This window comes from Carlito syrichta, unplaced genomic scaffold (assembly GCF_000164805.1).
Source record: "Carlito syrichta isolate Samal-C Ts95f unplaced genomic scaffold, Tarsius_syrichta-2.0.1 Scaffold315850, whole genome shotgun sequence".
NCBI lineage: Eukaryota > Metazoa > Chordata > Mammalia > Primates > Tarsiidae > Carlito > Carlito syrichta.
In genome coordinates this window covers 558298-570436 of record NW_007259946.1, presented here as the reverse complement: position 1 = coordinate 570436, position 12139 = coordinate 558298, and the positions used below count along the sequence as shown (strand labels likewise).

Here is a 12139-nt window from a genome sequence, read left to right as displayed (position 1 = left end):
AGGCCCAGAGGGCGCAAAGGCAGAGTAAAGTGGGCCAGGTCCCAGCAGATGGAGTCTTATGTGGGCTACATATTCCGAGGCAAGGTGAAGCTTGAAAGGAAGAAAGTTGTTTCTCTTTGTTTAATCACATATTTATAACAGACAATCATTTACAGTTTATAAAAAAATATTTCCCTGATATACACAAACATTGCCTGAAAATGATCATTAAAAGTAACTATTCCAGCCCCTTCCTGTCCACACCAATCGTCAACCTAGATGGGTTTAATCTTGAAGTGTAATCCAATAAGACCGAAGATCAAACACTTCAGGTTCCGGACAAGATAATCAAATATTCATAAGTTTTCTGGATCCTTGGATTGATTGACATCAAGCAGGGAACCAATTTTTGATGTTGTGAAAGAAATGTGTTTATCGCCAATGATGACTTCAAGCTCCTGCCGGCCCACCCGGTCAGGAAGAGGCCATATAGCATCATCCTCTTGGGTTATTTCACTGTCATCAATCATTCTCTTCAGTTCCTCCATCACACTTCTATGTACATAAGCTTCTTTTCTGATCATGACATCACTTTTGCAATTGCTGTTGTTGTCATGTCTCTATTTCCTGTTGGATCGGAACTCAAATTCCAAGAACTCCTGGTCAAACTTGCCCTTGGAAAAAGGGGTAGATGATTCCTCTCTTTTGTTTACTTGTTCTTTTTTTTGGAGGGGGGGGTTGGAGTCTCACTCTGTCGCCCAGACTGGAGTGCAGTGGCCGCTCCTGGCCACTGTAGCATCGACCTGCTGGGCTCTGGTGATCCTTCCGCCTCAGCCTTCCAAGTAGCCGGAATTATGGGCATGTGCTACCACGCCCGGCTGATTTTTTTTGATTTATTATAGAGATGAGGTCTCACTGCCCAGGCAGGTTTCGAACCCGCGGACTCAGGCAATCCACTCACCTCAGCCTCCCAAAGGTGCAGGATTACAGGCTGAGCCATCGAGCCCGGCTTGTTTACTTGTTCTTTTGTTTCACTGTCACTAAAAAATACATAACAAGGCCAAGCACAGTGGCTCACACAGGGAACTTGGCGAGACCTCGTCTCTACAATAAACCAAAATTTAGCCAGGTGTGATAGTGCAGTAGTTCCAGCTACTTGGAAAGCTGAGGTGGAAGAATGGCCGGAGCCCAGCAGGTCGAGGTTGCGGTGGCCGGGAGCAAGCCACTGCACTTCAGTCTGGGCGATGGAGTAAGACTCCAACTCAAAACAAAAAAACGTGGATAGGCTTGAGTTCAAGACCAACCTGGGCAACATAACAAGACCTCGTCTCCACATAAAATCAAAATACCCTGTAATCCCGCATCTTTGGGAGACTGAGGTGAGTGGATTGCCTGAGCCCACGGGTTCGAGACCCGCCAGGGCAACTTGGCGAGACCTCATCTCTACAATAAATCAAAAATTAGCCGGGCGTGGTAGCATGCGCCTATAGTTCTGGCTGCTTGGAAGGCTGAGGCAGAAGGATCGCCGGAGCCCAGCAGGTCGAGGCTGCAGTGGCCGGGAGCTGCCACTGCACTCCAGTCTGGGCGAGAGAGTGAGACTCCAACTCAAAAAAAAAAAAAAATCAAAATACTAGCAGGCATGGTGGCACACACCTGAACTCCAAGCTACTCAGGAGGCTGAATGGGGAGGATCGCCTGAGCCCAGGAGCTCAAGGCTGCAGTGAACCATGATCATGCTTCTGCACTCCAGCCTGGGTGACAGAGTGAGACTCTGACCCAAAAAAAGTACATAACATAAAGTTTACCCTCTTAATCACCTTCAAGTGCACAGCACAGTAGTGTTACCTATATGCTTCTTGTGCAACAGATCTCCAAACTCTTTTATCTTGCAGAACTGCTACTCTATACCCATTGAACAATAGCTGCCTTCTTCTCCCCTCTCTCTATCTCGAAACCACCATCCTCCTCTCTAAGTGATTGCCTAATTTACATACTTCATATGATGGAATTACGCTGTATTTGTCTTTTTGTGACTGACTTATTTCACTTAGCAAATTGTTCTCAAGTTTTAACTGACATATCAAGCTGCAACATATGACAAGATTTCCTTTTTTTTTTTTTTTTTTGAGACAGAGGACAGGGTCTCACTCTGTCACCCAGGCTAGAGTGTAGTGGCAAGATCATAACTCACTGCCTTCTTTTGAAAGATTGAATAATATTCTATTGTATATAGGTACCACATTGTCTTTTTCCATTCATCCATCGATGGATAGTTAGCCTGCTTCTACCTCTTGGCTATTGTGAATAATACTCAGTAAACCTGAGTATGCAAATATCCTCTTGTTTTCAAGATCATTTCTTTGAGTCAAAGTCTCAGTCTGTCACTGGAGTGCAGTGGTATGATCACAGTTCACCACAGTCTTGACCACCTGGGCTCAGGCGATCCCTCTGCCTCAGCCTCCTGTGTAGCCGGGACAATAGGTACACGCCACCACATTCAGCTAATTTTTAAATTTTTTGTAGAGACAAGGTCTCACTATGTTGCCCAGACTGGTCTCGAAATTCTGGGCTCAAGAGAGTCTCCTTTCTCGGTCTCCCAGAGTGCTGGGATTATAGGTGTGAGCCACCACATCTGGCCAAGAATTTATATTCTTTTACAGTGTGAAGTACTTCTGGGTTTCTCTGTTTCTTTCAGACTGGACCTTTACAAACTGTATTTCTATCTTTTTTATTTTCCTTCTTGCTTTTTGCTTCCCTTCTTCCCTTCTTTCCTGCAATAATAGACTTGTAGAATTGTCTTATTTCTTTTCTTCTTGCTCAGGCTGTCCTTCCACCTCAGCCTCTCTGGTAGCTGGGACTACAGGTACGCACCACCATGCCTGACTAATCTTTTTGAATTTTTTGTAGAGACAAGGTCTTGCTATGCTGCCCAGGCTGGTCTCAATCACCTGGGCTTGAGTAATCTTCCTGCCTTGACCTCCCAAGTGCTTGGATTACAGGTGTGAACAGCCACACCTGGCCAAATAAATTTGTATTTTGCAATAATAAATTTGCATATATATGTGCATATGTAAAAGTGCATAAAAAAATAAGTATACAGCTTAGGAGAATTGTCACAAAATACACACACTCAAGTAATCAACACCCAAACCAGAATATAGAACACATCTAGCACCCTGGCATTCCTGTCTTTCCATTCTCCCTGTCCAGATACTATACCCATCAAAGATAGCCATTCTCCCTCCCCTCACAATCTACACTCATGTGGCTGGTTTCTGAATTGTGTATAAATGGAATCATGCAGAAAGCTTTCTCCTATGTCTGGCTTCTTTCACTTAACACTCAACACCATGTTTGTGAAACTCAGTTGTGGTAGATTCAAACAATGGGATATATGCAATATAACAATTGTGGTATATTTATACAATGAAATTGTTATATCTGTATATATATATGGTTATATATGTATATATATGCACATATATAAGTATATATACACATATACATATATGCATGTATATATGTATATACAAGTATGTATATATAAGTATATATACACACATAAGCATATATATACATATATACATGTGTATATATGCATATGTGTGTATATATACTTATATATAGGCATATATATACACATATACCATTCCACACATATATAAGTGTATATATGCACATATACATAGATGAATATACATACCATTCCATTGTATGAATATACCACAACTCTTATATTGTATATATTCCATTGTATGACTATACCACAATTGTTTTCCCCTTTCTGCTGGTGACGGACATCTGAAGTTTTGAGAGGTGTCGCTTTATTGTCTCTCGGCTCCAAATTCACAATTTTTGCTTGCTCAGTGAAAATGGAACTGGGACCTTTAAGTATTTTGTCTGTGTTGGCAGGTCAGGAAGGGTACTGAAGAGACTTTGCAGAAAAGAAGAGTTTTGCTTCCTGATTCCTGGCTCACCCAGCAGGTTCCTGCAGCACATGAAGCTTTGCCAGCACCCAGCTTCTGTAGTATGTAAGGAAAAGTTCATAAAGAATTTTGAACTATAATTTATAAATATACCAAAGTGTGAATTGAATAATTAATAATCTAATCTAAGATATTGGAGTAACAAGGGCTCGGCTAGCAAGAAGTAAAGAGAGTTCAAATGGATATAGGGATGACATACATAAGGAATAGCCACTACCCCTAGGACTGAGACAGAGAACCCAAGAGAGACGCCACTTCCCACTCGTAGGGCTGAGATCCAGATCTTGCTAGAAAGGGCACAGTGTGACTCACTAAATTGGCAAAGTTGCTCTGCTGCTGTACCAGTGGGACTTGTTGGCATCTTCCTCCACCCTCATACACACCCAAAGATTTTGCTGGAAATTTGCCCTCTTGGGTGCTAGGGAAAGTCATTCATTCAGAGGGAGGGTGTTTTGTTGGAGACACTCTGAACTCTGAAGTGAAACCACCCAAGGGAACTGAAAGGGAAAGCTACTGGCCACCATGTACTGCAGGAGCTTGGAGCTAGATAAGACAGACAGACAGACAGACAGACAGACACACACACACACACACACACACACACACACACAGCAGGTCTGAAGAAGCACACAGAGTATTTCAGCATTGCCCTGGAGCATTGTTGAAAACAGTAAAGCAATTAAGCTGCAGTTAGTGGAGGCTAACAGCTGGATACAATACCAACAGTGGCAAACAGCCTAACAAAAAGATCAGGGAGTAGAAGAATCAAAGACAGCAATACTGAAAACACTGTCATCACAGACTGGCTGCATACAGGCTCAAGGCTACACCACCTGCAGTGTGACATCAGCAGCAAGGGAAACAGATTCCACTGAAATAGTCCATCCAAGTTACTAAACAAATAAGCAAGTAAACAACATAAACAGTAAACCCAGGGAAGACTGGAGGGAGGGGAGGAATTAATATCTAGGCTTGCTATAACATAATATCTAAAATCTCTAATTTTCAACAAAAAAGAGTTATGAGACATGCAAAGAAACAGGAATGTATAATTCTTCAAAGGAGAAAAAACATAAGCAACAGAAGCTGGCTTCGAGAGGGTCCAGATATCAGACTTAACAAAGACCCACTTCAAAGTAGCTATTACAAAGAATGAAAGAAAAACATGCTTAAATAAGTAAAAGAAAGCCAGGGACGGTGGTTCATGCTTATAATGTCAGCACTTGGGGAGGCCAAGGCAGGAGGATTGCTTGAGCCGGGAGTTCAAAACAGGTCTGGGCAACATAACAAGACCTCATCTCCACAAAAAAAGAATTAGCCAGGCGTGGTGACATGTGCCTGTAGTCCCAGCTACTCAGAAGCCTGAGAAGGGAGTATTGCCTGAGTACAGGAGGCTGAAGCTGTGGTGACACCACACTCCAGCCTAGGAGACAGAGTGAGACCCAACTCAAAAAAAAAAAAAAAGTGAAAGAAGATATAGTGACATTGTTTCATCAAATAGAAAATACCAAGTACCAACTTTGAAAAGCTCTTCCTAACACCCCCATAGTGAAGTGCCTCACAGTTTCCCAGGGTATGTTCTCTCAGTTGCAAGGAGAAATAAACTCAATTTGCTCCTGGGGGGCTCCAGTTGAGGGGGCATTGATATTTCACTCTGCCTCTCTCTGTCCTCCTGCCTGCATTCCATCACATCTAGATTTAGCTCTGCCTCCACCCTGTCAATTTCTCCCGTAGGAAACCCCACCATGATTGTCCTGAGCTCAGAAACTTCACTGGGAAAAGTGGAACAAGAGGAAGGAGTCATAGTGGTCTCACTTCTGGGAACCCACACCATCTCATTGCCTTCCACATCCTGTCTGCCCCTCTACTGCACAGACACATCCCCACTCCATGCCCAACCTCAGACCCCACTCAGGTGACATCATCTGGGGCAGACCTGAACAGCCAGAAGGCTCTGACCTTTCAGCCCTGCCCCTGGCATCCTGGTGCATAGACTCTCACCATCTCATTGTGTAGGATTTTTTTCACTATGCTCCCATTAGCATAGGGTACTTATATTACCTTATAATTAATAATGCATTTTATGATTTTCCTAAAATATATGGGAATCTGCATTTTTTCTTTTTTTTAGTTGGAGTCTCACTCTGGTGCCCAGACTGGAGTGCAGTGGCATGCTCCTGGCCACCACAGCCTCGACCTGCTGGGCTCAGGCGAACCTTCCACTGCAGCCTTCCAAGTAGCTGGAACTACAGGCGTGCACTACCATGCCCAGCTAATTTTTTGGTTTATTGTAGAAATGAGTTCTCGCCAAGTTGCCCGGGTGGGTCTCCAACTCACAGGCTCAGGCAATCCACTCACCTCAGCCTCCCAAAGTGCTGGGATTACAGGCTGAGCCACCGAGACCAGCCAGGAATCTGCATTTTTGCATAAACACAGGCATGAGTACAGAGGCATCCAGTCCCTGCCAATTTCCCAGGTTTTTACAATTGATTCATCAGAGTGGGAGGTGAAGCAAGAGAAGGGGAGAAATTCAAACATCTCATGAGTGTCTGTCCAAACGCAGGTCTGTAACTGATGCTCTCACACTATCTTTTGTTGGTAGACTAGGAAACTGGCAAGAGTAATAATAACAGTAGTGATTGTTAGTACTGTCATTTTAGAGTTCAATTCTATTGGACACTTAGCAAGAACTGTGCTAAGCACTGTGCACATATTTTCTCATTTAATCCTCACAATAAAAGAGAACACTTATACATTGTTGGTGGAAATGTAAATTAGTACACCCTCGATAGAAACAGGCATGGAGATTCCTCAAAGAACTAAAAGTAGATCTACCATTTGATCCAGCAATCCCACTACTAGAATTCTACCCAGAGGAACAGAGGTCCTTATATAAAAGACACTGGCATCCACATATTCATCGCAACACAATTCACAATTGTGAAGATGTGGAATTAACCTAAATGCCCATCAATGGATCGATGGATAATGAAAACAGGATATATACACACCATGGAATACTATTCAGCCATCAAAAAGAATGAAATAGGGCAACCTCCTTGGGTCCCCTCCCACGGTGGAAGCTTTTCTGTCCTCTCAATAAATCCTGCTTTCAGAAAAAGAAAAAGAATGAAATAGTGTCTTCTGCAGCAATTTGGATGGAATTGGAGAACATCACCCTAAGTGAACTAATGTAGGAACAGAAAACCAAATACCACACGTTCTCGCTTATAAGAGAGGGCTAAACTAAGCATCTGCAAAGACATAAAGGATGGTAGAATGGCTGGGTGTGGTGACTCATGGCTATAATCCCAGCAACTTTGGGAGGCTGAGGTGAGAGGATTGCCTGAGTTCACAGGTTCGAGATCAGCGGGCAACTTGGCGAGACCTCATCTCTACAATAAATTTAAAAATTAGCCAGGCATGGGAGACGCATGCCTGTAGTTGCAGCAACTTGGAAGACTGAGGCGGAAGGATCCCCTGAGCCCAGCAGGTCGAGTCTGCAGTGACTGTGAGCATGCCACTGCACTCCAGCCTGGGCGACAGAGTGAAACTCCAACTCAGAAAAAAAGAATGGTAGAACAGACATTGGAGACTCAGAAGAGGGAGGGGAAGGGATGAAGGAATTTTTAAAAATCACCTGTTGGGTATAATGTGCACAAGTGGGAGTGGTGGGTACACTTAAAGCCCAGACTTCTTCACAATGCAACTTGTAACCAAAAAACTATTTGTACCCCCTAGAGATATTAAAATAAAAGAAAAAATATCCTCATAATAACCGGTAATGCTACTCTGAGAGAATAGAACCACTTAGGATAACCTGGTAACCTGAGGTTTAAGGCCTTGAACTCTAGGGACAGGTCACCAGAGTCTGTGTTTGAACTGGCTTTTCCATTCACTATTTTTTTTTTTTTTTGAGTTGGAGTCTCACTCTTGTCACCCAGACTGGAGTGCAGTGGCATGCTTACAGACACAGCAGCCTCGACCTGCTGGGATTAGGTGATCTTTCTGTCTCAGCCTTTCAAGTAGCTGGAACTACAGACACACACCGCTATGCCCAGCAAGTTTTTGCGATTTATTGCAGAGATGAGGTCTCACCAAGTTACCCAGGCTGGTCTCGAACCCCCAGACTTAGGCAATCCTCTCGCCTCTGCCTCCCAAAGTGCTGGGATTACAGGCTGAGCCACCGCACCCAGTCCCACTAGCTAAATTTGACAGAGAGTGAACCCTCCACCATGCTGGTTCCAGAGAAGAAAGGAAAGACCTTGGACCTACTGGAGAATAGTAATATTTGCTGGGCATCTACTATGTGCCAAGTCCTGTGCTAAGTGCTTGAGGAATATAATCTCAACTACTCCTCGGTACAAGCCCATAGGGTATGCATTATTGCTATGCCCATTCGACAGATGGGGAAACTGAGGCTCCAAGAGGCGAAGCCTGGGACTCAAGGTTGAACAGCTAAGAAGCCATGGAGCTGTTCACCTCCTGAGTCCACAGTCTTAGTCCATGTTCTTCTTTCCTCCCCATAGGGGACAAACAGGAAAAGGCCCACTCAGAGCTGTAGGATTTTGACTCCCAGATCCTTCTCTTCTCTTGACCTCTAACCTATGTGGCTTGAGCTCAAAAATCTGTGAAGATAGCAATGGGGGTAAGTCAGCTGGATAGCCAGTTGGCTAGCTAGTTATGTCAGCTAATTAAGTCGGTTAGTTATCCAGCTGACTAGATAGGTAGCTAGTTAGTTAAGTCTGCTGTCTAGCCAGCTGGCTAGCTCGTTAATTCAGCTAGTTAAGTCGACAGATGGGGAAACTGAGGCTCCAAGAGGCGAAGCCCGGGACTCAAGGCAGAAAATGTAAGGATGTATCAACTATTTGGCACATTGGGTGGGGCTGCTTGTGGGTAAAATTCCAGGTGCTCAAGGCAGTAACTCAACTAATAAATAGTTGCCATTTACCAAGGACTCCCGTGTGCCAACCACTTGCCCAACCAACAATCATTCAAGGTGAGCATATGAAGATGAAACCGACACTCCATGAGATTACATCACTCTCTCAAGATAACCGCCAAAGGGAAAGAAGTTCCTGCCAAGTGGGTAAGACTGTGTGTTAATTTCATACAGATTTCCATAGCAATGTAATAATACCAGCAAAAATAACAACAACAATTAATAAGATCCAACCTCAGTCACGCACCTGCAACGTCCCAGCACCTCTGTGAAGCGCTCTCCCCTTATGAACTTGTTCTTTGTCCGCAACACCCCCAAAAGATAGGTCCTGGCATTGTCCTCCCTTCACTGATGACAACAGGCCCCAAATCACTGAACTCCCTCACCCACATTTGCAGAGCCAGAAGTAGAAGGGCTCAACCTGGAGCCCAAGCACCTGTGCTGTTTCCTCTCAGGTCAGACAGATGGATGGACAAACAAATGGAGGCCCACCCTACGGAATTCCCCCACCTCCTGAGGCCAGTGCTCCACACAGAAACGTTCTCCAAAGTTAACGGAACACGCCTGACCGTGTGAGGGCGGTGCATTTCTGGAAGCAGGAACTGCAAGAAACATCACTGATCACAGTAGGGTATTGAACCAATGTTCCAGAACACAGAGGCCAGAGGGGAAAACAATACATGGTGTTCTGGGTGGCAGAGCTACCTCCCAGTACACAGTCAGCTCCAGCCTGAACACCTTACAATAACACTCCCGTCATTCAAGGTAAAAATCCATCCTGTGACATCCGTGACCCTGGAAGGGATAGGAGAGAGAAAGGAGAGCCAATATTTCCCAGCAACTTGCTGTGTTTGGCATCCCCAGGGAGCCCTGAGCTATCCAGGGAAGACGGGTGAGGTTCAAGCCCTGCCACCTGCCAGAATGCCCTGGCCTCACCAGACTAAAAAACAATCCCTCTTCTCACCCCATCCCGCTCCCTGAGCCACAGACAGAGCCTCCTGCACTGTAAATCAGCCCAGCTATCCCAGACCTGGGAGCAGATCCCTCAGGGATTCCCTGCTGGCCAAGCATTCCGAGAATTCCGGGGGCAGCCCTTGAGAAAACAGGCCACGACGTGACCTGATGATTAGACCAACATGACTCTTGCATCCATGACCTGGGAGGACTCACACCACAAGGCTGGAGGCGGGCAGGGGGCCGGGGCCAAGGCACTCACCACTTCGCCCCACCCTTCAAAGCATTGACTGGAAAAGTCCTGAGCAAAGTGCAGCCTGAGGACTTTCCTGGGGTGTGAGCGTCCCTTGGGAGGCAGGATGGCGGCCAGCAGGGAAGAGGCAGTTTCGCTACAAGCAGGAACGTGGTGGGTTTCAGAGTCAAAGGAATGTCCTCTGTTGGGAGCCTGACATTTATTTCACAACATGCAGCATTTTCTAGCGTTGGTCTCAGCACTTACAAACACCAACTGGTAGGAGCGTAATGGACACTGTGCCCATCTTACAGGCCGGGAAACCAAGGTACAAAGAAGTACAATAATTGGCCCAAGAGCACACAACAGGTGAGTGGCAGCGCAGGACTCTACACCTGGGGAGCCTGCCACTGTGAGATTTGCCTTCTCTTTAACTAACAGAGTAGAAATGATATTGCGGGGTGGGGGTAAGGGTCATCCATACCATTTCCCACCATGCAGCCTTCACAGCCCCTGATAAGGTGAGGTCCTGTCTTATCTGTGACAAAGTAGACCTTGAGGCTGGGGCTTCTAAGTCCCTTTGTGCCCTTGCAGGGGGCCAGAGACCACTTTAAATGTTCACACCAAGTGAGGGGCACACAGGGGTGTCAGGCCTTTCTCCGAGAGCTCTACCCACCCTCTCATCAAGCCCACACACGCCCCTGCTAGGGCACTCCAGTGTCCCCATTCCACAGATGTGGAAGCCAAGGCCCAGGGGCATTAAGAAATATGTTCCAGGTGAGGTGTCTGGCAAGTGAAGAGGGTATGTTCATGTCATCTTACTGCATAACAAAGGCCCACAAACTCAGCGGGTTACAACAAGAGAAGTGTTGTCTCTCAGGGTTCTGGAGCCTGGAAGTCCAAAATCACACTCCTTCCGGAGGCTCTAGGGAGAATCCTTGCATCCATGACTGGCTTCTGGTGGCTCCTGGTGTTCCGTGGTTCATCGCTGTATCACTCCAGTCTCTGCTTCTGTCCCTCTGTCTTCCTGTGGCCTCCTCGTCTCTCTCTGTCTCTCGTCTCTCTCTTTCTTTTTTTTTTGAATAGGGGTCTCACTCAGTCACCCAGGCTAGAGTACAGTGGCGTGATCATGGCTTACCGCAGCTTGAACTCTTGGGCTCAAGCAATCCTCCTGCCTCAACCTCCAGAGTTGCTAGGACTACAGGCCTGCACCACCATGCCTGGCTAATTTTCGTAACTATGCTGTTTTAAAAGGCAGAATGGCAGTCAGACCTAATTCAAACCTTACTGCAGCGAGTTGCAAAGTGGTCCCCCAAAAGATATGTCCACATCCTAATCTTTGTGGATGTAATCCAATTTGGAAAAAGGAAAAGATGTAACCTAATTTGGAAAATTAAGTCCTGGAGTTCGAGGCTGCAGTGAGCCATGACCGTGCCACTGCACTCCAGCCTAGGCAACAGAACAAGACTCCATCTCAAACACACACACACACACACACGTGCACGCGCGCGCACACACACACACACACACACACACACACACACACCATCTGAAGACATTCCAGCAAATGCCAGGATGCCAGCCCCTCGGGAGGAAAGACCCTGCCTACCCCAATGGCGCTTAAAGCACAGAAAGCCCACTTCCCTGAGATACCTGCTCATGTGGGAATGGTATAACCCAGGCGTTCAAGTGCTTGGGACAGAAGAACATGGGTGGTCTCCTCACCCCCACTTTTCTTTCCTCCGCTGAAACCTCTTTGACCCTGCTACCTTGTCCTGGGCAAATCCCCCAATTACCTGCCACTTACTCCACACTCTGCTCCCACTTTGGGACCTCCCACAAGTGGGAGTTCACTTTAGGGATCCATGACGTCTGTCTGCATCTCCCCCACCCCCATAGATATGAGGGAGAAGGGCAGTGTCAACAGCCACCTGTGTGGACATCTCAGTCCTCCACCTAGAGGAGTCCCTGGGGGGAGGTTTCTCTTTCTAACAGTTTTAGTGTGATATAAATCACATGCCATGCAATTAACCTCGAAAGTGAATG

At 46.0% G+C, this 12139-nt stretch overlaps 1 pseudogene; it reads right to left on the bottom strand.

The window, feature by feature from the left end:
* Positions 1 to 254: 254 nt before the first annotated feature.
* Positions 255 to 651, bottom strand: LOC110594519 (annotated as a pseudogene).
* Between the last annotated feature and the right edge of the window lie 11488 nt (positions 652 to 12139).